The 27,340-nt window shown below is 39.1% G+C and overlaps 1 long non-coding RNA gene across 2 annotated transcripts in view; it reads right to left on the bottom strand.

Moving 5' to 3' along the window:
• LOC123793159 (uncharacterized) overlaps positions 1 to 27,340 on the bottom strand; it is a 215,740-nt gene that overhangs the window by 24,993 nt on the left and 163,407 nt on the right. For both annotated transcript variants that reach the window (XR_015726527.1, XR_015726528.1), the window contains one exon: positions 15,184 to 15,341. This is a non-coding gene — a long non-coding RNA (uncharacterized LOC123793159). The remainder of the gene's footprint in view (positions 1 to 15,183; positions 15,342 to 27,340) is intronic.

The following is a 27,340-nucleotide window of genomic DNA, read 5'->3' as shown; positions in this document are numbered from 1 at the left end:
CCATCCCCTCACTTTCAATCTTCAGGTTTTTGGGGTCTAAAATGAGTCTCTTGTAGGCAGCACATAGATGGTCTTGTTTTGTTTTGTTTTTAATCTATTCTGTCACCCTATGGCTTTTGATTAGAACATTTAGCCCATTTACATTCAAAGTAATTATTGATAGATATGCATTTATTGCCATTTTATAACTGGTTTTATGGTTGTTTCTGAAGATTTTCTCTGATCCCTTCTTGTCTTTCTCTCTTTCATGGTTTGCTGGTTTTCTTTAGTGACATATTTGGATTTCTTTCTCTATATTCTTTGCACATTTATTAGTGGCTTTTGCTTTGTGGTTACCATTAGGTTTGTATATATCTTCTGCATATTGCAGTCTATATTAAGTTGATGGTCATTTAAGTTTGAACCCATTCCTTACTCCTCTCCTCCCCACATTTTAGGTACATAGTGTCATATTTTACATCCTTTTATTTTGTGAGTTCCTTGAAGGATTTTTTTATGGAAATATTCATTTTTACTTCTTTTGTGTTTTCTACTTCTATACTGTGATTTTTGATATTTCCTTTCCACCCAAAGTGTCCTCTTTAATATTTCTGGCAGGGCTAATTTAGTGGTCGCAGACTCCTTTAGTTTTTGTTTGTCTAGGAAACTCTTTATCCTTCCTTCTATTCTGAATGTTAGCCTTGCTGGATAAGTAACCTTGGTTGCGGATTTTTCCCAGTCAGCACTTTGACTATATCATGCCACTCATTTCTGGCTTGGAAAGTTTCCGCTGCAAAATATGCTGATAGCCTTATAGGGTTTCCTTTGTATGTAACTGTCTTCTTTTCTCTGGCTGTTTTCAATATTTTTCCTTTAACACTATATTTTGTCATTTTAATTATAACATGTCTCAGTGTGGATGTGCTTTTATTTTCTTGGGGGTTCTCTATCCCTCCTAATCTACATATGATTCCTCCCCAGATTAGGGAAGTTTTCAGCTATCATTTCTTCAAATATGTTCTCTGCCCCCTTTTCTTGCTCTTCTTCTGGGACTCTTATAATATGAATGTTATTACATTTGATGGGGTCGCTAAGTTCCCTAAGTCTATTCTCATTTTGTGAAATTATTTCTCCTCTCTTTCATGCAGCTTGATTACTTTCCATTAGTCTGACTTCTAGGTCATTAATTCATCCCCCTGCTTCTTCCAGCCTGCTGCTCATTCCATCAAGTGAGTTTCTCATTTCATTTAGTGAGCCCTTTATCTCTGCTATGTTATTCCTTATGTCTGTATTAATGGTGTCACAGATATTCTCTCCTCTCTTCTCAAGTCCAGAGAGTACCTTTATGATTTTTACTTTAAGTTCTCCATCAGGCATGTTTCTTATATCTGTTTCACTTAGATCTCCAGCCATGGCCTTGTATTGTTCTTTCAATCAGGACAAATTCTTTTGTCTTCTCATTTTGTCTTAGTTTCTGTGCCTATTTCTCTGTGTTAGGAAAGTCAGCTATGTCTCCTGTTCTGGAGGGAATTTTTAAGAAGAAGAGGTCCTGTAGTGCCCTGCAGTGTTCCTCTGTTCCCCAGAACTCCCAAGGCTCCCAGGAGTGTCTCCAATGTGGCTGCCTGTTTTCTGGTGGTGTGCCCTGGCTGCTTTATTCTTTAGGCCAATATACTGCAGATGCTTTCTTTGCCTGTTGTGGGCAGTGTTTGGTCCCTGGCCTGAATGTGGCATGTTTTAACTAGGTGTTCTCTGGTCTGCTTGTGGAATTAGACCTGCTGCTGCCACTAGAACCATGGCCTCACAAAACTCCCAGGTCAGGAGATGTGGTGTTGGGAGGGGTTTGGGCCAGTCTTCTGTGGGAGGGGGCCCACTACACTGGGACTGAGGTAAGTGTGACTAGGAAAGGTGGTTCCACTGGAGCATGGAGGGGCAAGGTTTAATGTAAGCAAGTTAGGTAGTGAGTATTGGTGCTGCACTGGCTTCCACAGGTGGCCCTGTGTTTATTCTGGGGTGCAGGGCCGGGAAATGGTGACTTCCAGTTCCTTTGTTCCCGGAGGGGTCTCTCCATGCATGCTTCCTTTCTAGAACACACTCAAAGATGAACAACTAATCTCCCCACTGTGTGCCCAAGGCACTCTAAGGATTGTTGTTTCCACACCGTATGTCTTTGGGCTGTTTGCCCTTCCTTCTCTCCAAGAGCAGCCCCAATGTCTTCCAAGCTCTCCCAGAGCCAAGCATGCTGACCTTTAAAACTTTAGGCTTTGAGCCCCACTAGTTGCAAGAGCTCACAAAATTCAGGCCCTCTCACTTTCCAAGCCAATTGCTATGGGGAACTGTTTTCCCTGTGTGTTCCTCTGTGTGTCAGTCTGTCTCTCTCCCTTCTCTGAGACTGTGGCTCCCTCCTCACCACAGTGGCCACAATCCACTTCTCTCCCAAATGGTGGCTCTGCATTTCCTACCTTCTTTGATGTGGCCTCCTCTCTATCTTAGTTGTGGAGCTTGTTCTGCCAGTATTCAGATCAATTTCTGGGGTATTTAGGATGATTTGATAGTTACCTGGTTGTATTCATGAGATGAAGCAAGCCTAGGGTCCTCCTACTCTGCTGCCATTTTCCCCTCCTCCTACTTCTCACATTTCTTCATCCATTTATAGGTTGATAAACACTTAGGTTGTTTCCATGTCTTGGCTATTACAAATAATGCTGAAATGAATTTGAGGGTGTAGATATTTCTTTGAGATAGTGATTTTATTTCCTGTGGATAATACCCAGTAGTGGAATTGCTGGATCATATGATAGTTCAATTTTTAAATTTTTAAGGAAACTCCATGTTGTTTTCCATAGTGGCTACACCAATTTACATTCCCACCAATAGTGCACAAGGGTTTCCCTTTCTCCACATCCTTGCCAACACTTATTATCTCTTGTTTTTTGGATGATAGCCATTCTAACAGGTATGAGCTGATATCTCAATGTGGTTTTGATTTGCATTTCCCTGACAATTAGTGATGTTCATGTACATGTTGGCCATTTGTATGTCTTGTGTGGAAAAATGTCTATTCAGATCCTCTCCCTATTTTTAAACTGGATTATTTTTTTTAATTGAGTTGTATGAGTTCTTTATATATTTTCGATATTAACCTTATCAGAGATATGTTTCATAAATACTTTCTTCCATTCCATAGGTTGTCTTTTCATTTTGTTGATGTTTCCTTTGCAGTACAGAAGCTTTTTAATTTGATGGAAGTCCCAACTGTTTATTCTTTCTTTTGTTGCCTTTACTTCTGGTGTCAAATTCAAAAAAATCATTGCCAAGATTGATATCAAGAAGCTTATTCCTTATGTCTTCTATGAGTTTCCTGGTTTTAGGTCTTATGTTCAAGTCATTAATCCATATTAATCCATTTTAATTGATTTTTGTATATGATATAAGATAGGGATCCACTTTCATTCTTATGCATATGGCTGTCCAGTTTTCCCAGCACCATTTATTAAACAGGCTATCCTTTTCACCATTTTATATTCTTGGCCCTTTTGTCATAAATTAATTGACTATATATACATGGAAAAGACTTGAATTCGCTAAACCTAAAGCATTCCTATTACTGTTATCATCCCTGAAATCAGTTCATGGTTTTTTTAACCATAGAATCTTGGGTCTATGACAATTACATTCATACATATTTTTTCTTTTTTCTGATCCAGCATTTTGACTGCCTCAGTCACTACTAGAGTGGAAGAAATGTCCAGAAGCCCCAAACAAATTTGAAACCTCCATCCATCTTTAGTATGTCAGGCTACATAAGCAGTATCTCACTAAAGTTATCTGGCAATCAGTTGAAACAACAACAATAATAACAACAGGAGGAGGAGGAGGAGGAGGAGGAGGAGGAGGAGAAGAAGAAGAAGAAGAAGAAGAAGAAGAAGAAGAAGAAGAAGAAGAAGAAGAAGAAAAAGGAGGAGGAGGGGGAGAAGAGGAGGAGAAAGAGGAGGAGGAGGGGGGAGGAGGAGGAGAAAAAGAAGATAAAAAGAAAGAGTACATGCTGTACATTTTGACTATTCATGAACTTTAAAAGTTGAGAATTATCATATACAAAGAGAAACATTTAACAGGGACACTCCAGTTTTTAAATCCCACGTATATACAGATTTATTATTTATGAATTGCTTTCCACTTAGATGGCCCACGTTTTGTCTAGAAATATCTTGACATTCTTTACCTTTGTGTTTCCCAGGTGTCTTAAGGATCAGGGCCAAATATAACTGTCAAACATCATGAGCTCCCCAGAATATTAGAGTTGTATAATATTATCAATCATGATTATGGCCATTAGTATAAAATGCTAAAAAACATGGGTTGGTTGTTTTGTTTTGTATTGTTTTTGGTTTCTTCGTGTGTTTGTTTGTCAATGAAGTGTGAACATCCAATATCAGGGGGAAAAATGTACTGATTCACCAGGTTGAAATCTCTCAGAGGCTGAGACACATTTCCAATGGTTTTCCACATACCTATTTTAGAGCATAGTATTTCTCCAGCTTGGACTCGTGCCTAATCATACAATCAGATTGCTTCAACCACCCAGATATATATAGGCAAAAATAGTAGTTCCACACGAAGTTATTATTAGCTTTTGCTGCCTGAATTATGGCTTGAGATGTATTTGTTTTTAGAAATGATATTGACATAATCAGATTACAATTAATTTGAATATTTTCTCCCTTAGCAGCTCTCAGGAATCTTTTCATAAATGGATAAAGTATTCTTTCTTAAGCATTATCAGTTTACCCATAACACTTGATCCTTTAAGGAAGCTGGACCTAAGTGTATGTTATAGTAAAAAAAAAAGTGTATGCTATATAGCAAAACATTGGTTTTAGATGTAACTACTAATTATTATTTTAGGTCGAGGGCTCTAAAGTTGAAGCCAATCAGCCAGCAAGCTAAGAGATTCTGAAATAGTGAGAATTAAGTATTACACACAGTATTATAATCAGAACAGTCAAGTCCACGGTATAACATAACAATGCCCTTTCTCTAATAAGGACCATGAAGGTCAGGGATCACTATACAAATGTGAAATGCATGTGTATTAATTGGAGTGGCTATTTGGGAAGTTTTATTTCATTTGTTTTTTTTTTTTTAAGATTATTTATTTATTTATTTGACAGAGAGAGACAGCCAGCGAGAGAGGGAACACAAGCAGGGGGAGTGGGAGAGGAAGAAGCAGGCTCCCAGCGGAGGAGCCCGATGTGGGACTCGATCCCAGAACACTGGGATCACGCCCTGAGCTGAAGGCAGACACTTAACGACTGCGCCACCCAGGTGCCCCTATTTCATTTGGTTTTAAACAAGCTTCAAGTGTTAAGGTAACAATTCTAAACCACCTAAAATCCTTTCTAATGGTAGACAATATAAGTACATTAATTTGAAATGTAGCTGTTAATAACAAACGACGTTTCATTATTGAGAGGGTGTAAGTTGGGTGTTACTTTTAAAGACAGCACTTAGAGTTTTTCCAGGCTAGCAGTTCAGATTTAACATGATTTACTGGTCCAATTAACCCTTTTATAATGCAGCAATTTGAGGAAATTAGGCCAAATTAAATGTGGGGCAGGGAAGGTTGAATATGTAATCTTGGTTTTTTCAGTTCTCCAAATTCTCTTTCATTTTTTCCTCCTCATTCCTGATGCCCCTGCTTTCACCAGCTTCCTATCTTATACACTGCTTCTCCTAGGTCTTATGCCCATCCAGCTATTCAACAAATGTTTTCAAGGAAGTTTGAACCTGATAAAATTTTAAACAAGAACAAAGTAATATCACTAACAGTAAAATTTCAGGTAGATGGTGACAGGGCAGGATAGTAATTGAGTCTAGTAGGGGTGGTTGGAAGGACTTTGAAATGGGAATTTTGAATCCCTCATCTGCCTCCCCTTAGGTTCTAAAGGTCAGAGATGAAGAATGTTAAGAACACCCCATCATTACTATTTTTGCCTATCACAAACTTTTGCCAGACCAACCCCCATTCGATGCCCTTAAAATAGATATGCCAGAGATATTGGCTTACCCTGACCTATCATTCTTCTGTCAATAAAACAATAACTATAAATAGCTCAGAATACAATTACTGGAAAAAAATGGCAAAGCAAAAGTTCACTCTACATTGACAGATAAAAGCAACATTTTAAATCAGATCAGATTGAAGCACTGACAATATTTAATAAAATGTTTCTAAGCAACAGGATAGAAGAATCAAAGAGCTTCAACAGAGCTGACATTAATAGAATGAAAAGGGATCCAAAAATAGCCTCATTTTCTTATAAGCAATTCAGTCTGCAAGATAAAACAAACTCCTTCCCAAAACTCAGCCTATTGAATAATAATCTCTTTCCAAACATCCTGCATTTGGCCTCAGCATGGAATAACCATCCTAGCAGCCAAGTTTTAATATGTATGAAAACTTGGGGTGTACATGCCAGGGAACAGCAGTGATTTTGATGACCTGGCCATGTGATGGACCCTTCTTCAACTTTTGGTTACCAAGATAACCACAAATAAATAAGAATGTTCGACTTCTCTTTTATATATGTTCAAGCCCATCTAAGTGCAAGTTTTGAAATCCCATTGCTAGTGGCACCTAGCTTTGTCAGCAAGAAAGATTTGTGAAAGAGAAATTCAAATCTCTGTAATAGGCCAAAATGAGTACTTAATAGATTTGAGTTGAGGGAAATACGTGATCTTTCCCTATCACCTTCATGCCACAAGACCAAGAACACTTTAATACTTGTAGATCAATTTTCCCACCATTCCATCTTTGAAATTACAGCTTAGGAATCAGTAAACATTCTCATTAGCTTTTTCAAAAGATGAGTACAGTGTGTGTGTGAATGTCCTTTTTAAATAACAGTCTGTAGAGAAGGCCTGTGGCATACAAATGTGTATTCTCAGCTCTCTTTCACTCTGCATTAAAAAAAAAATGTATAATGGGCTCAAGAAAGAAAAAAAAGGAAACCCCTGTGCAGGCTACTGGTCTGATTGACAAACCAGTGCTGGATACTTTGATTTCCCCATTTCTGCTGCCAGCTGGAGATGGGCATAGAGTCAAGGAAGGAAACTATATAGTTCATTTCATTGGAGAAAAAGATGTTTAGTGAAATACATACATACGCACATACATTCAAGGAGCCATAGTCTTTAGGGTTGTTTTTTTGATGGTTAACCACTCAGAAAACTCACCAAAAATATATAGTGTGTATGTCCATTTAAGCCCACCAGAGATGATTTGTAAGATCAGGGCCCATAACTTTGGTCCCACAAAGCTCCAGCCCAGTGGCTGCTCACCTCCTGCCAAAATGAGCCTGACTTTTCTCCGTGTTGTGTCTTTCTACAATCTATACACAAATTCCAGAACTATTGCTTTGCTCTTTTAAACCACCTTCAATTTCAAAATTAACTTAACCTTGTCCAGTCTTTATTCATGAGTTTCCTTGGTGGATATTTTTGAGACAGGGGTTTGATGTTATGGTTTTCATTGTTTTTATTATTCCTAGCACCTTTTAATATATCTTAGTGAAAGCGTAAAGTCATCCAAAAGTAAAATGTTTAAATGTTTTATAGAAAATGATAACCACAACGTCCATTTTAAATCATTTCCACACAGCCTGAAATTAAGCTGCCAACTGCTCCTACCATTTTTCTAAGGTAGCCATTATAGTGTGCCTCCCCTGACTTTTTAAACTATTATGCATCTTAGGTTCTATAATAACTACATGAGGGAGTCAGAGATGTGAGACTAAAATTGAGTGCAAGGTTAATGTTCTTTTACTCAGCCTCCATCACTAATACTCTGCTGATATAGCCATTTTTCATTGTAATAATATAATGGCATTTTCATTCAGACATATTGCCTGCATTAATGCTGCCTGTCCTGATGTCAGCATGTATATTTAAATTGCACCATACCATGTAGGAAAATATTAGGTCAGCCATAGCTCATGGCAGCAAAAAGCAGTGCCGAATTGATGGAGAAATTAAACTTCTAATTATATATTGCGTTTTATCTTTGAGAGTCAAACTACAGACTATGCTTTGCATTATTGTAGATTAGCCTTAAAACGACCCATGTAGGTAAATCAACTGATTTGACTTAACCTGGAGAGTACCTTGCAGATAAATCCTGAGTGGCAAGGCATGAATTACGCCCATTGCTTGCTTCTTCTTCAAGAGCCCAAGCTCTTAAATCACGATTGAAAAGATTGAGAAGTGGTGCTGAACCATGAAATACTCTCTCCAGGCACAAGAGCTTTGGGGAAGAGCAAAGAACACTGAACTAAGAAGCAAAAGACTTGTTTTCTTAGCTGGCTCAGCCAATAACTAGCTATGTGAACACAATTTAGACCACATTTATTGCCGCTATAGATGCTCTAAGTGGCTCCCAGTTACCATGCAGACCAAATTCAAGCTCCCAGTGTGGCCTTCAACTTCAGCCACTGATCTGCTCCAACTGTCTGAGGAGACAGTTTAGTGGTAAGCTGTCCAGACTCTGTTGTGAATCCTCAGTCCGCCACTGGCCAGCTATGTGACCTTGGGCAAATTACTTAATCTCTCTGGGACTCAATTTCCTAATTTGTAAATGAGAGATAATAACCATAGTTGCGTTGTCAGGCTGTGGTTAGGATTAAATGAGTTGAAATCACCATGTCCTTAGTATAGTACCTGTAAAAAGTAAGTACTCTGTGTTTGTTATGAAAAAGGAGTCTCTTCACAGCCCCCACTTTAAACCCATCTTCTGTGCAATGCTTTCCCAAATGAATGTATATGCTTTCAGAATCGATGGACAATTGTCAAGTTGCATTAGCGGCTCAGACATGTTGATGTGTTCAAGTCAAGGTGTTTGAAAGCAATGAGACTTATTTTCCTTTGATGCTTGATTCACTTCATAGTCACCCTTCACGTTTCTTCTTACGTTTCTTTGTTCCCTGTATATGTATAAGCCTGAGAGACGTTGTTCCCTCTGAAGAATCACTTCTCACCCATGCCACTTCCCCTGGCAAATTTCCATTCCTCTTTCAATACCAACTCTCCTGTGAAGCCTTCCCTGACTCCCCCAGCTCGTAAGGCACTGTCTTTCCACAGCAGTTTTTAAATGGTCACAAGTTCTTTGACATTCCTCTCATTGAGAGTTAGGATCCGTGTTCCCTCCTCTTGCTTCTGGTGGACTTGTAGCTGCTTCATCTGAGAGGGTATGTGGCAGAAGTGAAACTTGTGTCTTATGAAGCCGGGTCATGAAAGGTGATAAGAATTCCACCTTGTTTGCTGGGACACCTGCACTTGGAGCCTGAGGCTGCCATGCAGGAGGTAAACCAGCTGTATGGAGAGGTCATGAGTGCATACCCCGGTCAGTAGTCATAGTCATCATGCCTTCCCAGTTGGGGTCCCAGATATTGTGGAACCCACAAGCCATCTCTTTCCTATCTTTTCTGTGCCCTTTCCAAATTCCTAACCCACCAAATCTGTGAGAAATGAAAAAAGGTTGCTTTAAGCCATTAAGTCCTGGGCTAATTTATTACATAGCAAAGTAAGTGGAACAATTTTCTCTGATTGCAAAAGACTTTGTTTATATCACTCACTAATACTGCAGAATTTTATTTGTCCTACTCACTGGATTGTGAGCTCCACAAACACAGGAATTCTGCTTTGTTCATCTTTGTATGTTAGCACTGAATATGGTGCCTGGCACCTAAGAGATGCTCAATATATGTTTGTTGAGTAAATTATTTCTTAGAGAGTACAGATGTCAAATAATGTTAAATTATGATAAATTAAATTAAGATATAATTTTAGTTTACAATCACCAGAGTTTTTGTGCAGTGCCCCAAGCTCTATGAATTCTTGAAAGTGCACAAAATGGATAGCAGTGCTTGTATATCTGTATATACATTTAATGCATACGAATGTACATACCTATTTTGTGTTCATTAATTCACCCCAGACTCCCTGCCCCCACCTCACCAGCACCTACATCTATTGGGCTATTCACTTAAAGGGATCACCCACTTTGGACTAGCTTAGAGAAAATTCTTTCTTCCTGCCCTTAAATCATGCCTAAGTACAAAAGCACTGTTTGAAGTCAATCTTGTTAAATTAGTACAGAACATGATGAGAAGCTGGCCTCTGATTTCCAAACCAAGAGGCAGTCAGACTGCAAGATTCTTAACAGATTCCTTCATGGGAAATGCACACACCCTTTAACTAGCAGTGGCTTGCATATTGTTCTCTATTTTTACTCAGTTTAAGTAAGCCAAGAAAGTACGGAGTTTTTGTTTTCATTGCCAGCTTTAGCTGACTATATATAGATACGATATTATATGCTCACGTAGACATGTAACATATATATGTATATTCACGCCAAGTTTTTTTCCCATCGGGTTAGCAGCCTGATTTGGCTCAACTCTGTAGCTTAGAGCTCCTGGTAAGACTTCAGGGAATGCTGTTCACTTGCTCCTCCATGTGCTATGCTGGGGAAATCTGTGCCATCCCCGCTAAATGCCAAGCAGAAGCCTCATTCTGGCTTCATTTATTTTGTTGGGTTTGAGGTAAATCTTTGATTCAGTGTCTACATGCAAACCAATTTTGCCACTTCTCAAATGTCTAATTCTATAAATAGAATTTAAGAAACCATGTGAGTCAACAAGCATGTACAAGGGCTGAGATTGAAGTAAACATGAAATTGACACAAAAGTGACATCACAGACACTGAGATTGGGATTTACGGGGAGGATGCCAGCCTGTGAACCATGAAAGTGGAAGGTGGGATTTTCTGGGATGTGGCAGAGCCTGCAAGACCATACAATGAAAAGTGTGGGTCAGGGAGAAGGAATACACTGGCAGAGTAGTCACTGACCTGTTGGCCCTGGATTGAAAAAAGCGCATATTCAGGGACGTGGTAAGTTACATAATGAAAAATAAAAGAGGGGTCAAACATTTACTGAGCACCAATTAGGCATGTGCCAGGAATTTTTCTATAGGTACTTTACATGTTGGCCCATGCACTTTGTACCACCCTCATGGCAAGTCATGTGATCCCTGGGTCTATTTCCTCATCTCAGGCAATGGTTCCCAAGGCTGTTTTACCCCAGTCCCACCATCACTTTGAATAATCTTCCCACACTTCACTGAGATCAGGGCATCTGGTGTGAAGTCACCGTGCTTTCGAATTTCTCATTATCTTCACTTATGCTTGTTATTGTTTTTCTTTCCTGACTTTAGAAAAACTTTTCCAAGCATTCCTCTTTGATCCCAATTTTCCTCTCTCTTGTATCTTCAAATATTACTTCTGAACCGGCCCTTTCCCCTTAGCCTCTAAATGTTTTCAGACAAGAGACATCCTCTTGACTGCTATCTCTTCCAGAGACTCTCTTAAATGTCTACTTCAAGAAATTTTGAAGCCCTGAACCCCTGAGGTTCAAGTCCCTCTAAATGTGGTTGAAAAATTTTCCCAACTTTAGCTCTACTTCTCTTCATTCATACCATATTTTCTAGATCTATCGGCTTATTTGTTACTCTCTACCCTATGCCCCAGACTGCCTGAATTTTTCCACATCTGTAGCCTTGCATATATACATATATTCTTTCTTCTGCCTTCTCTGTCCATTGAAATCTTACTTATGTCTCAGAGTAAATCTTACATTGCACCTCTTCCTCCCAGAATACTTACTCAAGATCTGCTACAAAATGAAATTTCTGTCTTCCATGGGTATCAACCTATTTCTATGCAAGAGCAAACAACCCCCAAATCTCAGTGGCTTAAAATAAAGGTTTCTTACTCTCATTACATATATATTGTGTATCCTTTCATTCTGAGACCCAGCCTAAAGGATCAACCCAATCTGGGTTACTCTTTAGGCTGAGAGAAAGAACAAGTGAGCTGGTAGAAACTCACAATGACTCTTGCATCTTTTACTTGGAGGTAACACACATCTGGTTCTCTCACATTCCATTGGCCAAAGCATATTGAATGGCCAAGTCCAAAGTCTATGGGGGTGAAGATGTCTAATACTCTTCCAGAGAGAGGAGAAGTAAATAAGTGCAAATCTGATCTCATGGTACTTGACTTGTATTTTTATGAGAGCATGAAGCACAGTATCTCTTGTATCACTTTTATTTAAGGTAAGAAATAAATTTTGATCATTATTTTATCTCTCATATTTGCTTTATATATTGAGATACTAGAATACTTAGAGACTTTAAAATTCTGTAATTTGCTTAATGTAGAACACATAATATGATTTTTCAATAAAACTTCTTTGTATTGGGCAACTACTGCATTCAATAAATATTTATTGAGCACTTACTATGCGCTAAGCTTCCTCAAAAAAAAAAAAAAAAAAGAGTCCAAAGCAGTCATATAGAGTGAATCTGACTGACTCCCTTTTACCAAGGGAATAGTAGCAGTCAGGGTTTTTAAGCACAATGAAACTTCATACAGGATATCAAGCATCTATAAAATCATAGCCTAGTGCAAGCAGTTGGTAAGCCACCACCAGACTTCTGATTTCAAAGATACATCACCATAGGTGAAAATCAGTATCAGAAGGCTGATACTGTTGTTGCCTCTGCTGCTAAAACTAATGCCTCCCATACTCACTGGGCTGAGTACTACATACTGGAATGCTGAGTCCAACTGTAAACTTCAGGCCTTAGCAGCACAGAATGACTTCTGCTCCCCTTCCACCTTCCACAAGTGGTATCTCATTGCAGAAATATGTTCAGTTCCAGAACCCTAGCTACAAGGGAGTCAACATAAATGCTGCTTTCGGTTTTTCAGCTATGTGTGTTTTAGAAGATAGATCAGGGATGGGAGCATTATGCTGAGTGCCTTATGTCCTAGGCAGCACCCACATGGGGCTAGCTGAACCCTCTAGCACAGGAGTCATGGAACTCTATCTTCCACCCACACTCTGCTGTTTGGGACAACTGCTTAATATTTCATCATGAACATGGAGACTGACTTCACAGAATTGCTGTATGAAATAGTTGGTCATATTAAAGTACATAAAATAGGTGGTAACTAGTGTCATTTATTAAAATGCAGCTTAAGGTGAGTGCTGCTAGACCTGTTTAGGGACTTGGACTAAATTTTAAAGTTAAGATGGGACTCTGAAAATAGCCCTCACCTACCAGCATGAATCAGGGATGGTGTGATGGTAGAAGACAAGAAGATAAAAGAGGGGACATGCTGGGGATGTACTGTATGGTGATTAATGTAACAAAAAAAAAAAGAGGGGACATGAAGAGCAAGAGATTGGGTATTAACTGAAGTACATGACAAGCTTCAACCACTCTGAGAAGACATGATGCTGAGACTTGTCTGGCTGTATAAGAAAACAGAAGTCTATGAAGGAAGGTCTTTGATTTCCAGACTTCCTCTCTAAAAGATAGAACCTGGGGTGAGAACTAGAGTTTGCAAGCTGAATAACATAGATAGAAAGCAGCCTGTCAGGTCTTTCCTTTGGAATATGCCTCTGAAATTACAATTCACTTTAAAAAATATTTTTCATATTGAGATACTAAGCCAATATTGAAGGAAGTTCTATATCGAAAAATACTCCTTCTTATCACACAACTACCTTTATTTTTTCATGTCCTACTTTGGTCTTGTCATGTGTATATTCATTCACTCAATATTGTGCTCCTTCTAGGAGCCAGACACTGTTCTGAGTGCTAGGATACCATGGTGAGCAGGAAGGACACAGCATGTATCCTCATGGAAGTTATATTCCAGTGGGAGGGTGAGATCATGAACAAGTAATACATAAAATAAGAGCAGGATGTATCAAGGTGTTCTGCAGAAACGAAAGGATGCAGGGAGCCACTTAATATAGGAAGGTCTGGGAAGGCCTCTCTGAGGATGGTTACAATCTCAATGTGTATATGTGATTAGGTATTGGGAACCCAAGCTTCTCTATTGAATTAGATAATGCTCTGGATATTGGTTAAAATTTATTTCTTTCTCCTAACACAGTAATAATATATGTTCTAGCTGTTTATGACTTTAGGCTTAACTTCAGTTTTAGGTAACAGGCAAGAAAATATATATTTATGCTTTATTACAATTTGTCATACATTGAATTAACTTGTATTTTATCTACTTAAAATATGGATGCTTCGATGTAGCATTCATGTGACATAAATAAAAATATATACAAAATAATGTTAAACTGTGTATTGTACGATTTTACTGGAAGAACTTAATACCATGTAAAATATCATGCATGCCAAGAACCACACACCCCATTAGTGTGACACACCATCAGACACTCCTCATCTAGTTTTCTGTATTTTATACACATCCGTATTATACCACCTATCATATTGTCTTTTAGCTATTTATATACATCTCTTCTTTTCTCCTTACATAGCACACAAAACGATAATGATTAATATTTGTTGAATTCGTGCCTTCCAGTTTCTCTCGGAGTGAAAGTAACTGTCACCATTTTTTATCCATTACTCCCTCATACCCAATCTCAACAGGGAAACTAAATGTAAGCCCAGGAGCATGCACGGAGACATTTCTTAATCTCTAGTCATGTGGAGGCAAGAATGCCAGGAGAAAAGCTTCTCTGCCACTTAGAGGAAACCCAGACACTTCATAGCAAACTGAGATTTATTTATGTTGCGAGTGATTGTGATGAATGTAAAAAGGAAGTGGGATGATTTTCATAGCTTGTACTAGAAAAACGACAGAACTCAAGACATGGGATGGTCAAAGTGAAAGTTAGAGAGGTAGGCTTTGCTTCAAGTACTCTCTGGAATTTCACAAACTGAACTGTTCCACAAAAAAATCCTAGTTAGCAACCATTGTGTTTTCTCAGGCTACTATTCAGTGTTCTGCAGATATGTTTTTCATCGTCATCACTTAAAGAATCTAACTCCCAAAGACATCACAGTAGTAAGCACTTTGAGGAGAGAAAAAATCTTAAGCACCTATTACTTGTGGTTACTAAATGACTCATGGCAAAAACCCAGCCCAGTCTGATTTTCAAAATTTCACAGGTAACAGGATCACCTGAGGAGCTTATGAAAGCACAGATTGCTTGCCCCATCCCTCAAGAATCTGACTTAGTAGATCTTAATTGGGGCCCAAAAATTCACATTCCTAGTACACATCATCCCAAGTGATGCTAATGCTCCTTGACTGGGTACCTTATTATGAGAACCACTGCGCTTACTCATCTCCCATGCTGGTCTCCAGGCAGGATCACATAGGTCTGCATGCCTTCTCATAAGCTCTTCTTACCATTCCGGTCTAATGGGATGGGATGCCAGGTGATGACTGTCAACAATGTCCAGGCATGCTACATCTAAAATAACAAAGAGATGAAGTTATGAAAAAAGGCAAGTGAGGAAAGATATACATTTAGTTGGAAAGAAAGCAAAAAACAGATACCCCATGCATTCTACAATACCAAAATTTATACTTTGTCAAGGGCAGGGCATGCCTTCTTTTGAGCTCCTCTACAAGAACTTAAAACTAAAGTTCTCTTTCACAAAAGTTCTCTTTATTTTTTTTTTGTTTTTTTAATATTCTTTTTTTTATTTAAATTCAATTAGCCAAGGTATACTACATCATTAGTTTTTGATATAATGTTCAATGACTCATTAGTTGAATATAACACTCAGTGCTCATCATATCACATGCCCTACAAAGTTCCTTTTGAATCTACTCAAAAATACACTGTCTTTACCCAAATGTATTGATAATCCTTCCTTCCCATTCCTTCTATTGTTCCATGTAGCTAAAGACAAAGCTGAATGGTTTGCAGTCATAACATTAATGATAAAGATAACCATAGACATACATTTGATTTTCACAACTCAGTGTCAATTGGGCACACTTTGTGTTTTGAGATTAAAATAAAATTGGCTCAAATCTCTACCTCATACAGTCTGGGAAATACTCTGCGCCTCCCAATGTCCTCATGGATTTTATGGGGTTATGTTTTTGCCTAGTCAACTCTAGCTACCATTTTCTCTTCAACTCAATTCTAGACCTCATTCATTCCTTTATTTCTTGAATTTGACCCCCTTTAGCTGCATGGTGGTTTTGTTTTTCGTTTTTTTTTATATATAATTTTTATTTTGTTATATTAGTCACCATACAGTACATCCCCAGTTTTTGATGCAATGTTCCATGATTCATTATTTGCGTATAACACCCAGTGCACCATGCAATATGTGCCCTCCTTAATACCCATCACTGGCCTATCCCAATCCCCCATACCTCTCCCCTCTGAAGCCCTCAGTTTGTTTCTTAGAGTCCACAGTCTCTCATGGTTCATTCCCCCTTCTGTTTACCCCCCTTCATTCTTCCTTCCTTCTCCTACCGATCTTCCTATTTCTTATGTTCCATAAATGAATGAAACCATATGATAATTGTCTTTCTCTGCTTGACTTATTTCACTTAGCATAATCTCCTCCAGTCCCATCCATGTTGCTGCAAATGTTGTGTAATCATTCTTTCTGATGGCTGAGTAATATTCCATTGTATATATGGACCACATCTTCTTAATCCAGTCATCTGTTGAATGATTTAATCACTCAAACAGGAAATACAATTATCATATGGTTTCACTCATACGAGGAACATAAGGAATAGTACCAAGGACCACGGGGGAAGGGAGGGAAAATTGACTGGGAAGAAATCAGAGAGGGAGACAAATCATGAGAGACTCTGGACTCCAGGAAACAAACTGAGGGTTACAGAAGGGAGGGGGGCAATGGGCATTAAGGAGGGCATGTGTGGTGATGAGCACTGGGTGTTATACACAACTAATGAATTGTTGAACACTACATCAAAAACTAATGATGTACTATATGTTGGCTAATTGAACTTAACAATATTAATTAATTAGTTAAAATAAAATAAAGGAAATATAGCTGTTGAACCCATATTTCCTCCCAAACGTTTTTTTATTCAAAGCTTTTTTGCATTGTGGACTCTACTTAAGATTTGTGGATAATAGTAGGAGATTTCATAACTTCTTAACATAAACTCAAAGTTGAATATTAGATATCTATTTTTTAAGTGTGAAAAAATGGCCATTAACATGGAAAAAGATAAGGGAAGGTGTGGAGCCACACACAAACAGAGCCACTCCTTTGAACTCTATCAATGCTTGGAATTGTTTTAACTCTTAGATTCATTCATTCTTTCAACAAATATTTATTGAGCAACCACTATGATCCAGGTACCATGAAAAACATTGCAGGTATAATAACTAATAAGAATAGTGTTGGAGATAGACAAATGAGAAGGTTAATACTGTAGAATGTACTAGGTTCATATTCCATAAGACAAGTGGAACCCAGGAAACGGGAGGCTTCCTGGAGGTAGTAACCTCCAAGCTGTTATCTGAAGGATAAGTTGGAATGAGCCAGGTGAAGAGGGAAGTATAGACAGAGATGTGACTGGAGAGTTACATAAGGACCAGATAATGAAAGTCCTGAAAGATCATGCTAAGGATTTGTTCTTTAACATGTATAGTGTGAATCCTGGTGCCTAGTGTATAATAAGTTCTCAGTAAATCTTATCCTGTATTATTTATTCTAGGGGCAATAGGAAGTCAATGAAGGATTTCTTTTTTTCAGCAAAGGATTTTAAGTGATGTATATGTGTCAGGATGGGGTGTATTGACATAGTAGTTGCATTTTGCAAGCTCCCTTGACTACAGGAGGAAAACAGATTGTAGAGAATTTACATTAGAACTAGTGAGGCAGTGTAGGAACCTGATGGAGTAATCTGACAAAATATGATGGCAGCAGGAGTGGAAGAATGGCAACATAGAAAGGGGGAGTTACAGATGGCTATGGGGTGAAGAAAAGAGTAGTGTCAGGGATGACGCTGAGTTTCCTAGTGGAGCAAATAAGTGAGTGTTGGTGCCATTCTCCAAAATAGGGAATACTGGAGTAAAGGAAGGGCAAGGAGAGAGGGAAAAATGATGCTTTCTATTTTTGAAATGTCCAGCTTCAGTGCCCATGGGACATGCAGGCAGTTGGGCATAGGCTGAAACTAATGAGAAAATCTGAACCAGAAATGTAACTTTTGGAAGTTGGCAGCCTTAAGAAAGTAATTAAATCCATGAGAGTGGATGAAATCACCCTGAGAGGATAGAAAGAGAAGCAGGCCTAGGGGAAAACCCTGAGGATGAAGAGAGGAACAAGAGTTGCTGAACAAAACCAAGACTCCAGAGAAGTAGGAAACAACCCAGAGAGTGCATGTTATGGAAGCCAAGGGAGGAGAATATTTCAAGAACAGAGTGTTTCCAATTTTGTTGGAAATTCAAATAAGATTAAGAATTTTTAAAATTCTCTTTGCTTCACTTTCTTAGCCTTATTTAACCTACTATTTACCTTCTTGGAAATCTCACGCCCTTCAAACTCTCTGTTCTTAGCATTTTTATCTTATTCTTGACCTCATTTGCCTCCTTACACAGTTTAAATCTCATCATCAACCATTTTAACATCACTTTTATTGTTGGTCAATAGTTTTAAATCAATTCATGATAAACAACTTAATATAGCCCTGCCTTCTGTTTATTATCTTTTTCTCTCCCTATTTTCACTTCTAATCAACATCTATAACATTCTCCACAGTACCTATTTCAAATATTTTCCACTTTCCTCAAAGCATGAATCCCTCCTCAACACTCAAACCTAGGAAATAATATCACCTCCTATATACCAGGAAGATCCACTGATGAGAACTCTCTTGGAAACTTCCATTCACACTTTAAAACTTCTCTTACTTTCTCCAGTTACTTTCCTCTTCCTATAGATTGAAAATGAAAAGTCCTCCTTTCCAAATCTAACTTACATGTGACCTTAACCCCTGCCCACCAGTCATTCCTGACCTGTCTCTAAAGACTGATTTTTCTCTACTCTGGCCATTGCCTTCCAGACTATAAATAAATCCAAATCTTCTGTGGCAAACCAACTCTAGGATGGTCCCTATAACCCCCACCTCCTGGTATTCATGACCTTGTGTATTTCCTGCTGTTGAGTGTGGGTGGGACCTGTGACTTGCTTTCTAACAATCAGAATATGGTGACTGTGACAGGATGTGCATGATTATGTATATGTGATTAAAATACATAATGCCTGTCTTGTAAGGACACTCATTCCCTCTTTCTAGCTTTGAGAAAGCTAGCGCACGTAGGGAAGTCTCATGTGGCAAGGAACTGAGGGTGGCCTCCAGCCAATAGCCACCAAAACTGTGGTCCTTGGTCCAATAGCCCACAAGGAACTGAGTGCTGCTAAAAGCCATGAAAGCCTGGAAGTGGCTCTCCCCCAGCTGAGCATTAGATGAGACTGCAGCCCCAAATGACACTTTGATTGTAGCTTTGTGAGATCTTCATGACAGAGGATCAACTTGGCCTTGGTCAACTGGACTCCTGATCCATGGAAACTGTGAAATCATAATGGTTGTGGTTTCAGGCTGCAAGTTTGAGGTCATATTTGTACATAGCACTACATAATCTATATTCTCATCTGTATCCTAAGAAAGCCCTTCCCTAAAACCTCTGTGCTCTCAAACGACCACCATCGTTCTCTTTTCCCCTTTAATATAATATTACTTGAAAGGTAAATAGTATATAATAACTACATCTAACTTCTCATCACCCACCCTGTGGCAAATTAAAAATGGTTTCAAATTCTTGGCCACTTCTCCCATTGAGAAGTAGAGTCTATTTCTCCAACCCCTGAATCTGGACTTCGAATCCAGCTGGCCTTATGACTTGTTTTTACTATAAGTATATGGTTGAAATAATGTTAAATTCAGAGACTGGGGCTTAAGAGATCTACAGCTCTGACTTTTATGTACTTGCAATATATCTCCTTATAATCCCTCTGCCATGCTGTTAGAAACCCAGTTCTCATGGATAAACTCTACACCTGTGTTGGATAACCAGTACTCTTTGGCCAACAGCCAGCACTCACTGCCACTCACTGTCATGTGAGTGAGCCACTTTGGATATTTTTGGCCAATCAAACCTCTGATAACTACATCCTCCCAGGCCCCCAGTGGACACCAGGTGGAGCTGAAGAACCAGCCAGCTGAGCCAAATCAACTCACAGAAATGTGAGAAACTATAAAGGATGCTATTATTTTAAGCCACTATGTCTGGAGTTGTTTGTTAATCAGCAACAGATCAACACAGAGCTTTTCATCTTTACTTCTCCGGTGAAGTAGTTCCTTTAAAGATCAACAATGACCTTTAGTCTCAAAGTTCAGTGGCCTTTCCTTCATCTTTTCATTTTTTGACAGCTCCAAGGTATATGTCACTAATGAAATTCTTTATTTAGATGCCTTCTTCTCTTTTCATTTCTGTGATATACCCTAGGACTCAATTTCTTTTCCATATGCCCTAAACATAGATGCTCCCCAAGGTACTATACTTGAACATTTCTCTCTAAACCCTCTTCCCTGGTAGTTTCATCCAATCTCATTGTTTCAAATATCACCTCTATCCAGATTATGTTCAAATCCTTTAAAAGGCGTAATGATTAGAAGCTCAAGGTTTGGAAATGGGCCAGATGAGGCTTTAATCCTGAATCTGCCAATGACTAGCCATGTGACATTGAAGTGAACCACTGAAGTGGTTTAACCTCTCTAAACCTCCATTTTCTCCTCTCTTAAATCTGGATAATAATAGCATCTTGCTCATAGGGATATCACTTGAGCCTGCCACAGAATAAGCACTCAGCAAATCAGTACTTCCCAATATTTTACAGTTTTTCACACCACTGCTTACATACGCAAAATGATAATGTTTGTATGCACTCTGGGGTAAATGGAGACAGCTGCTCAGGTCAAAGACAATTGGCTCAAGGGCTCTGGCTCTCTGTCCCCCCTCAACCCCTCCCTACCCTGCAGCCCTTCCCCAGGGGATGATCAATACTTAGGCCCATTATTGGCAGTAAATCGGAGCAATTATTATCCTTCTGTCTGGGCATGATCTCTCTCCAGGCCGTCTCTACTGGATACCTCCCACTACCTCCACCCCAAAAACCAGATGGTGATTCTCCAAGTGAGGTCCCCTGGTCAGCAGCATAGCATCACCTGGGAACTTGTTAAAAATGCAAATTTCTAACCCAACCCACACCTACTGAATCAGCAACTCTGGGGACGGACCCAGCAATGTGTATTTTAACAAATTCTACAGTGATTCTGATACAGACTGAAGTTTGAGAACCAATGACTAGTAGTGATTTCAACTTGGAGTAGCCAAATCTGCTCCCCTCCCTTGGCTCCCAATTTGGGTTAATTAGTTCCACTACCCTCTCAGTGACCTGGGTCCAAAACCTCAGAATCATTCTTGAGTCCTCCATCTCACCTGCCTTCTGTATTTAGTTGGTCACCAATCCTGTCTTTGCCTTTAGTAACATTATTCGAATCTCTTTCTCCTCTCTGTTCCTACCACCATGCCCCTCTGAGGTGGAGCTGGCCAATATCCCCCAAACCAATTCCTTAAAATCCAATTTGCCTATGACCAATTTAATGAACAGCCAGTTAGGATAAAGTAAATTTAATTTTAAAATTACGTTAAGATTAAATTAATATTTAATTAAATATTAATGGAAAATAACTAAAATATAACTAATTATAATTATATATTAACATTTTAAAATCATTTTTAAATATTAGGTAAAAATTAAATTAATTTTAATTTAAAAATTAATTTCATACAATCAAATCTGCCCATTCTTTTTTTTAAAGATTTTATTTATTTGTTTATCAGAGAGAGAGAACAAGCAGGGTGAGGGGCAGAGGGAGAAGCTTAGCTTCTCTTAGCTAACCAAGGAGCCTGATGCAGGACTAGATCCCAGGACCCTGAGATCATGACCTGAGCCAAAGGCAGATGCTTAATTAACTGAGCCACCCAGGCATCCCTGCCTGTTCTTTCTTCATGACTTCTACTGCCACTTCTAAGTTTACTGTGTCCTTGCCTCTTCCAATGTTTGATAAATATTTAATTCTATTTTTCTAGTTCTTCTACACTTTAATTTTCTCACATGTAACTCGAATTGTCTAGGGTTTGTTTTGGGTTTTGGTATAAAGTGAAGGTCAAATTACTTGCCCACTTACTGCACAAAAGGGAAATGCTCCTCATTTACAAGTTTAAGTTCTTAGCCACTTATATTTTATTCCCCTCCAGGCCAAGCATAAAGATTAAAGAAGATAACCAGGATGTGTAAAGTGCTGTGGTTGCTGTTTCACAAGTGAGTGGTTGTTACACTTTCTACATTTGACTGACTTTCCCTGCAGGGCTTTCCTTTCTTATTAATAGCTTAGAATGGGCTTATTTACTAGAAACTAAGGCAGAAGTGTCCTTGGACAAAGTAGCTTGAAAATCCTTAAATGCTCAAAAATTAGTGTTAGGAACTTAAAAACTTTTACATCTTCCCTTTCTCTGAGGCAGGTTCTCTCCCTGGCCCAGGGAAGGATGTAGGAAGAAGGAGGGGGTGGAGTAGAAGTCACTGCAAGATAAGAGGAAATGCCAGACCCACCCCTTCTGCCCTGATGGAATGCATAAAGGAGGAAGCAGGGATTGGGGAGACAAGGGTCAGACAAATGTGGGATGACTGCTCCCTTCCAGGCGATTCCCTGAAGGGGAGCAGTATCACACAAACAGAGGGGAAAGCTAAAACCAGAGAAGTGCAGGGTGGTCCCAGGCAACATGCACAGCTGCACCCAAATGAAAGGAGCAGGGCCACCTGGTTTGATGAGGAGAGCCTGAGTTAACCACCCCCGAGCTGCCCTCAGCTCCTGTGTGATTTGAGGGAAAGTTCTTTCATACCCCAGGATTGAGAGGAAGGCCACTGAATTGAGAGCAGTGGGCCTGAGCTGGGGGCTCTCATGGCAAGGGGAAAGGTGATCCTGCTGAGGAGGCTTCAGACGGCTTGCTGGAGATGCAGCTGAGACTCAGAGCAGCCACTAGTGCTCACAGAATCAGAAGGGGAAGGATTGGCAGGATTGCCAGGACCTGATGGAGGCAAAAGGAAACCAGAAGTTCCTCCCTTTGCCTCATGGGCCCTGGCAGAAGGCCCTGGAGCAGGCAAGGCCAGTAGTCCCCCATGAATACCAGCAAGGCTCCAGAGGACAACACGAGGGTCTATACTAGAAATCCCTTCCCCCTGGCCACCACGTCACACCCCAGGGCCCTATATATCCAGGGAGGATAAGAGGAAGAAAGAAGACTGAAAGACTGAACATTTCCCAAGAGAGTGAGTCACCTGAAAAAGACCACTGAGCCTACAGACACAGAGGGACCTATCAAAAGGTCTGACTGTGCTCCCTGCTTCTCCTGCCTATCACCACCCAGCAGCGTGAGGGTGGATGAGGAAAATTAGATTATAGAAAATAAAGAACTATATTTTCTTTGCACATCTGAGTAGTAGGTATGTGTTAATTAGCAACTACTTTTACATAATAAATGTAGAAAATGCATCTAAAAGCTTGTAAAAATGGAGAAAGGCCTGGAAACTTCCTACCATAAAGAACTGTCCATTTTCCCCCCACAAAATAGTGCCAACTTGCTTAAACTAGTTTTTAATTTATTAAATAATTAATAAATAAAATCTAATACTTATAAAATATGTGTAATGTATGGAAAATAGTGATTCAACAAAAACCCATATACCCACGGGCCTATTTTTTATTAGTTTCAGAGGCAGAATTTAGTGATTCATCGGTTGCATATAACACCCAGTATTCATTACATCAAGTGCCCTCCTTAATGCCCATCACCCAATTATCCCTTCCCCCCCCACATATTTTCCCTCCAGCAACCCTCAGTTTGTTTCCTAGAGTTTAGCATCTCTTATGGTTTGCCTCCCTCTCAATTTTCACCTTACTGTTTTTCCTTGCTTTCCCTATGTTCGTCTGTTTTGTTTCTTAAATTCCACCTATAAGTGAAATCATATGCTATTTGTCTTTCTCTGACTGACTTATTTCACTTATAGTTCTATTTTGCGGTTTTTTAAAACTTTATATAGATACAGGGTTGTATGTATTTTGGGGGGGACTTTTTTTAGGTCAGCATTTTGTTCAAATGCTTCCATGAGGTTTTAAGTGTTGAGGAGGAAAAAGTTTTCCTTACCCTCTTAGGGTCCCTGCCTAGGTCTGAAAATTACATTGACAAAGACAGATTGACAGGAAAAATGCATACATTTATCTAATATAAGTTTTATGTCACATAGGAACCTTCATAAGAGAATGAAGACCCATAACCCAGTCAAAATTGGGCAGAAGACATGAAAGACACTTCTCCAAAGAAGACATACAAATGGCTAACAGTCACATGAAAAAATGCTCAACATCATTAGCCACCAGGGAAATACAAATCAAAACCACAATGAGATAGCAACTTACACCAGTCAGAATGGCAAAAATTAACGAAACATGAAATAACAAATGTTGGCAAGTATGTGGAGAACGGGGAACACTCTTACACTGTTGGTGGGAACGCAAGCTGGTACAGCCACTCTGGAAAACAGTATGGAGATTCCTCAAGATGTTAAAAATAGAGCTACCCTACGACCCAGCAATTGCACTACTGGGTATTTACCCCAAAGATACAGATGTAGTGAAAAGAAGGGGCACATGCACCCCAATGTTCATAGCAGCAATGTCCACAATAGCCAAACTGTGGAAGGAGCTGAGATGTCCTTCAACAGATGAATGGATAAAGAAGTTGTGCTACATACATACAATGGAATATTATTCAGCCATCAGAGAGAATGAATAACCACCATTTGCATCAACATGGATGGAACTGAAGGAGATGATGCTAAGTGAAAAAGTCAAGCAGAGAAAGGCAATTATCATATGGCTTCACTCATATGTGGAACACAAGCAATAGCAGCACGGAGGACCATAGGCGAAGGGAGGGAAATCTGAAGGGGGAGAAATCAGAGAGGGAGATGAACCATGGGAGAATGTGGACCCCGGGAAATGAACTGAGGGTCTCATAGGGGAGAGGTTGGGGTGGAGGGGGTAACAGGGTGATGGGTATTAAGGAGGGTATGTGTTGTGATGTGCACTTGGTGTTATATGTAAAATGAATCATTGAACACTACATTAAAAAATAATGATGTACTATACAGTGGCTAACTGAACATAATAAAAAGAAGGAAGGAAGGAAGGAAGGAAGGAAGGAAGGAAGGAAGGAAGGAAGGAAGGAAGGAAGGGGGAAAGAAAGAAGGAAAGAAAGAAAGAAAGAAAGAAAGAAAGAAAGAAAGAAAGAAAGAAAGAAAGAAAGAAAAAGAAAATGGAGACCCAAAGGAACAGACTTGTGTATTTTTATGTTTGGTTTGATGAAGAGTGGGTAGTCATGGAGGAATAAGACAGGTTGATGAATATGAGGTCAATGTAGTAAACTGGGGGAAACTTAGTAAGGCCTGTATTTTTGGATTCTTCTTGGCAAACCTGTATCTTCAGAGATAAGATGTGACTTTCCTCCAGGTATAGGTAGGCAGGGCACCTCTCAAATAGGGGTTTTATAACCTGTTTAAGGGAAGAAAGGGGAGGCAGGAAGAGGTCAGAGTGACCTTCCTGCTTCTGCTGTTTTCTCAAACTCCTTCAGCCTAAAATAGTCAACATGTCAAGGTGCCATATTTGGAGGTAGCAGTCCTAAACTTCATCATAAGTAACTGAAAATCATTCATTTTCCCTGCTGATTAGTCTCTCTGTGCATCTGTACCACAATTTATTCATCTACATTTGGGCTGTTACAGTCATTTGCTATTACCAACAGTACTGCTCTGAACATTCTTGTATATATGTCTTGGGGTTCATGACCCAAGAGATTCTCTAATGTGTATACCTAGGCAGGGACAGCTTATGGTATGAAACCTGTACAGTCATATAGGGCCCTAGGCACAGAAGGACCCCGCACTTGGTTTAAAGCTCTACCATCTCCATCTTGAATTCTTAATTTCTGAATAAGGGGCTCTGCATTTTCATTTTGCACCAAGCCTCACAAAAATGTTGTTGGTCCTATACCTAGAGTGGACTTTCCCGGTCACAGCGCCAAGTTTAGTAGACTATTGGCACTGTTGTTAAACATTTCCACATTTACATTCCCATCAGCAGTGGAGGAAAGTTCACATTTCCTTGCCCACACTTACTGTCCAATATTTTAATTTTTGTTAGTGTGATGGATATGAAATGCATTCCATTGTATTATTTTTAATTAGATTTTTTATTTTGAGATAATTGTAGATTCACATGCAGTTGTTAGAAACAATATAGAGAAATTGCTTGAGCCCTCCACTCAGGCTTCCCAAGGCAACATTCTGAAAAACTTCAGTACAATATCACAACCAGGACACAACCAGTACAATATCACAACCAGGACACAATCCATTGATCCTATTCAGATTTCCCCACTTTTACTTGTTCTCATTTGTGTGTATGTGTGTGTGCATTTAGATCTGTGCAATTTTTTCACGTGTGTAAGTTTGTATATCCACTACCACAGAAAAATTAAAGAACATTTCCATCATCACAAGGATCCCATGCTGCCATATCTAACCATACTCACCTACCTCACGCCTCCCAACTTCTTTACCATTCCCACTCCCATCCCTAACTCCTGACAGCTGCCAATCTGTTATCCATTTCCATCATTGTTTTACATTTCAAGAATGTTATATAAATGGAATCACACAGTACACCATCTTTTGGGATTTGCTATATTTTGCTCAGCATAATTCCCTTGACATCCACCCAGGTTATTGCATGTATCAACAGTTCGTCCATTTTATGGCTGAGTAGTAGTCCGTAGTATGGATGTACCATAGTTTGTTTAACCATTTACCCATTTTAGGAGATTTGGGTTGTTTCCAGTTTGGGGTTAATACAAATACAGCCGCTATGAATATTGATGCACAGGTTTTTGTATAAACTCTCATTGTACTTTTAAGATGAAGTGCCCTGAAAACTCAAGTTATACATCTTTTCATTTGTTTATAGGCTATTGAGGTTTTCTCTTCTCTGAAATGTCCTTTTCCTGTTGATCTTTTTGGTTACTTACTTTTTTTCATTTTGATTCATGGGAATTCTTCATAAATTCGGAATATTATTCTTTTGTCAGTAATATGGGTTATGAATATCTCCCAGATTATAGTTTGTCTTTTTTCTCTCTGGTGTCTTTGAGTGAACATAAATTTTAAATTTTAACTTGGTCAGATATATCACTCTTACCTTTTAATTTGTATTTTTCGTATTCCTTTTAAGAAATTATTCCTTACCCCAAAGTCTTAAAGATGACTAACACAACTTCCTAAAATTTTACTT

Source organism: Ursus americanus, chromosome 13 (assembly GCF_024610735.1).
Source record: "Ursus americanus isolate L20-20 chromosome 13, mUrsAme1.1.p, whole genome shotgun sequence".
NCBI classification, from domain to species: Eukaryota; Metazoa; Chordata; class Mammalia; order Carnivora; family Ursidae; genus Ursus; species Ursus americanus.
The sequence above is the reverse complement of the archived record's forward strand: the minus strand, read 5'-3'. Positions and strand labels throughout refer to the sequence as shown.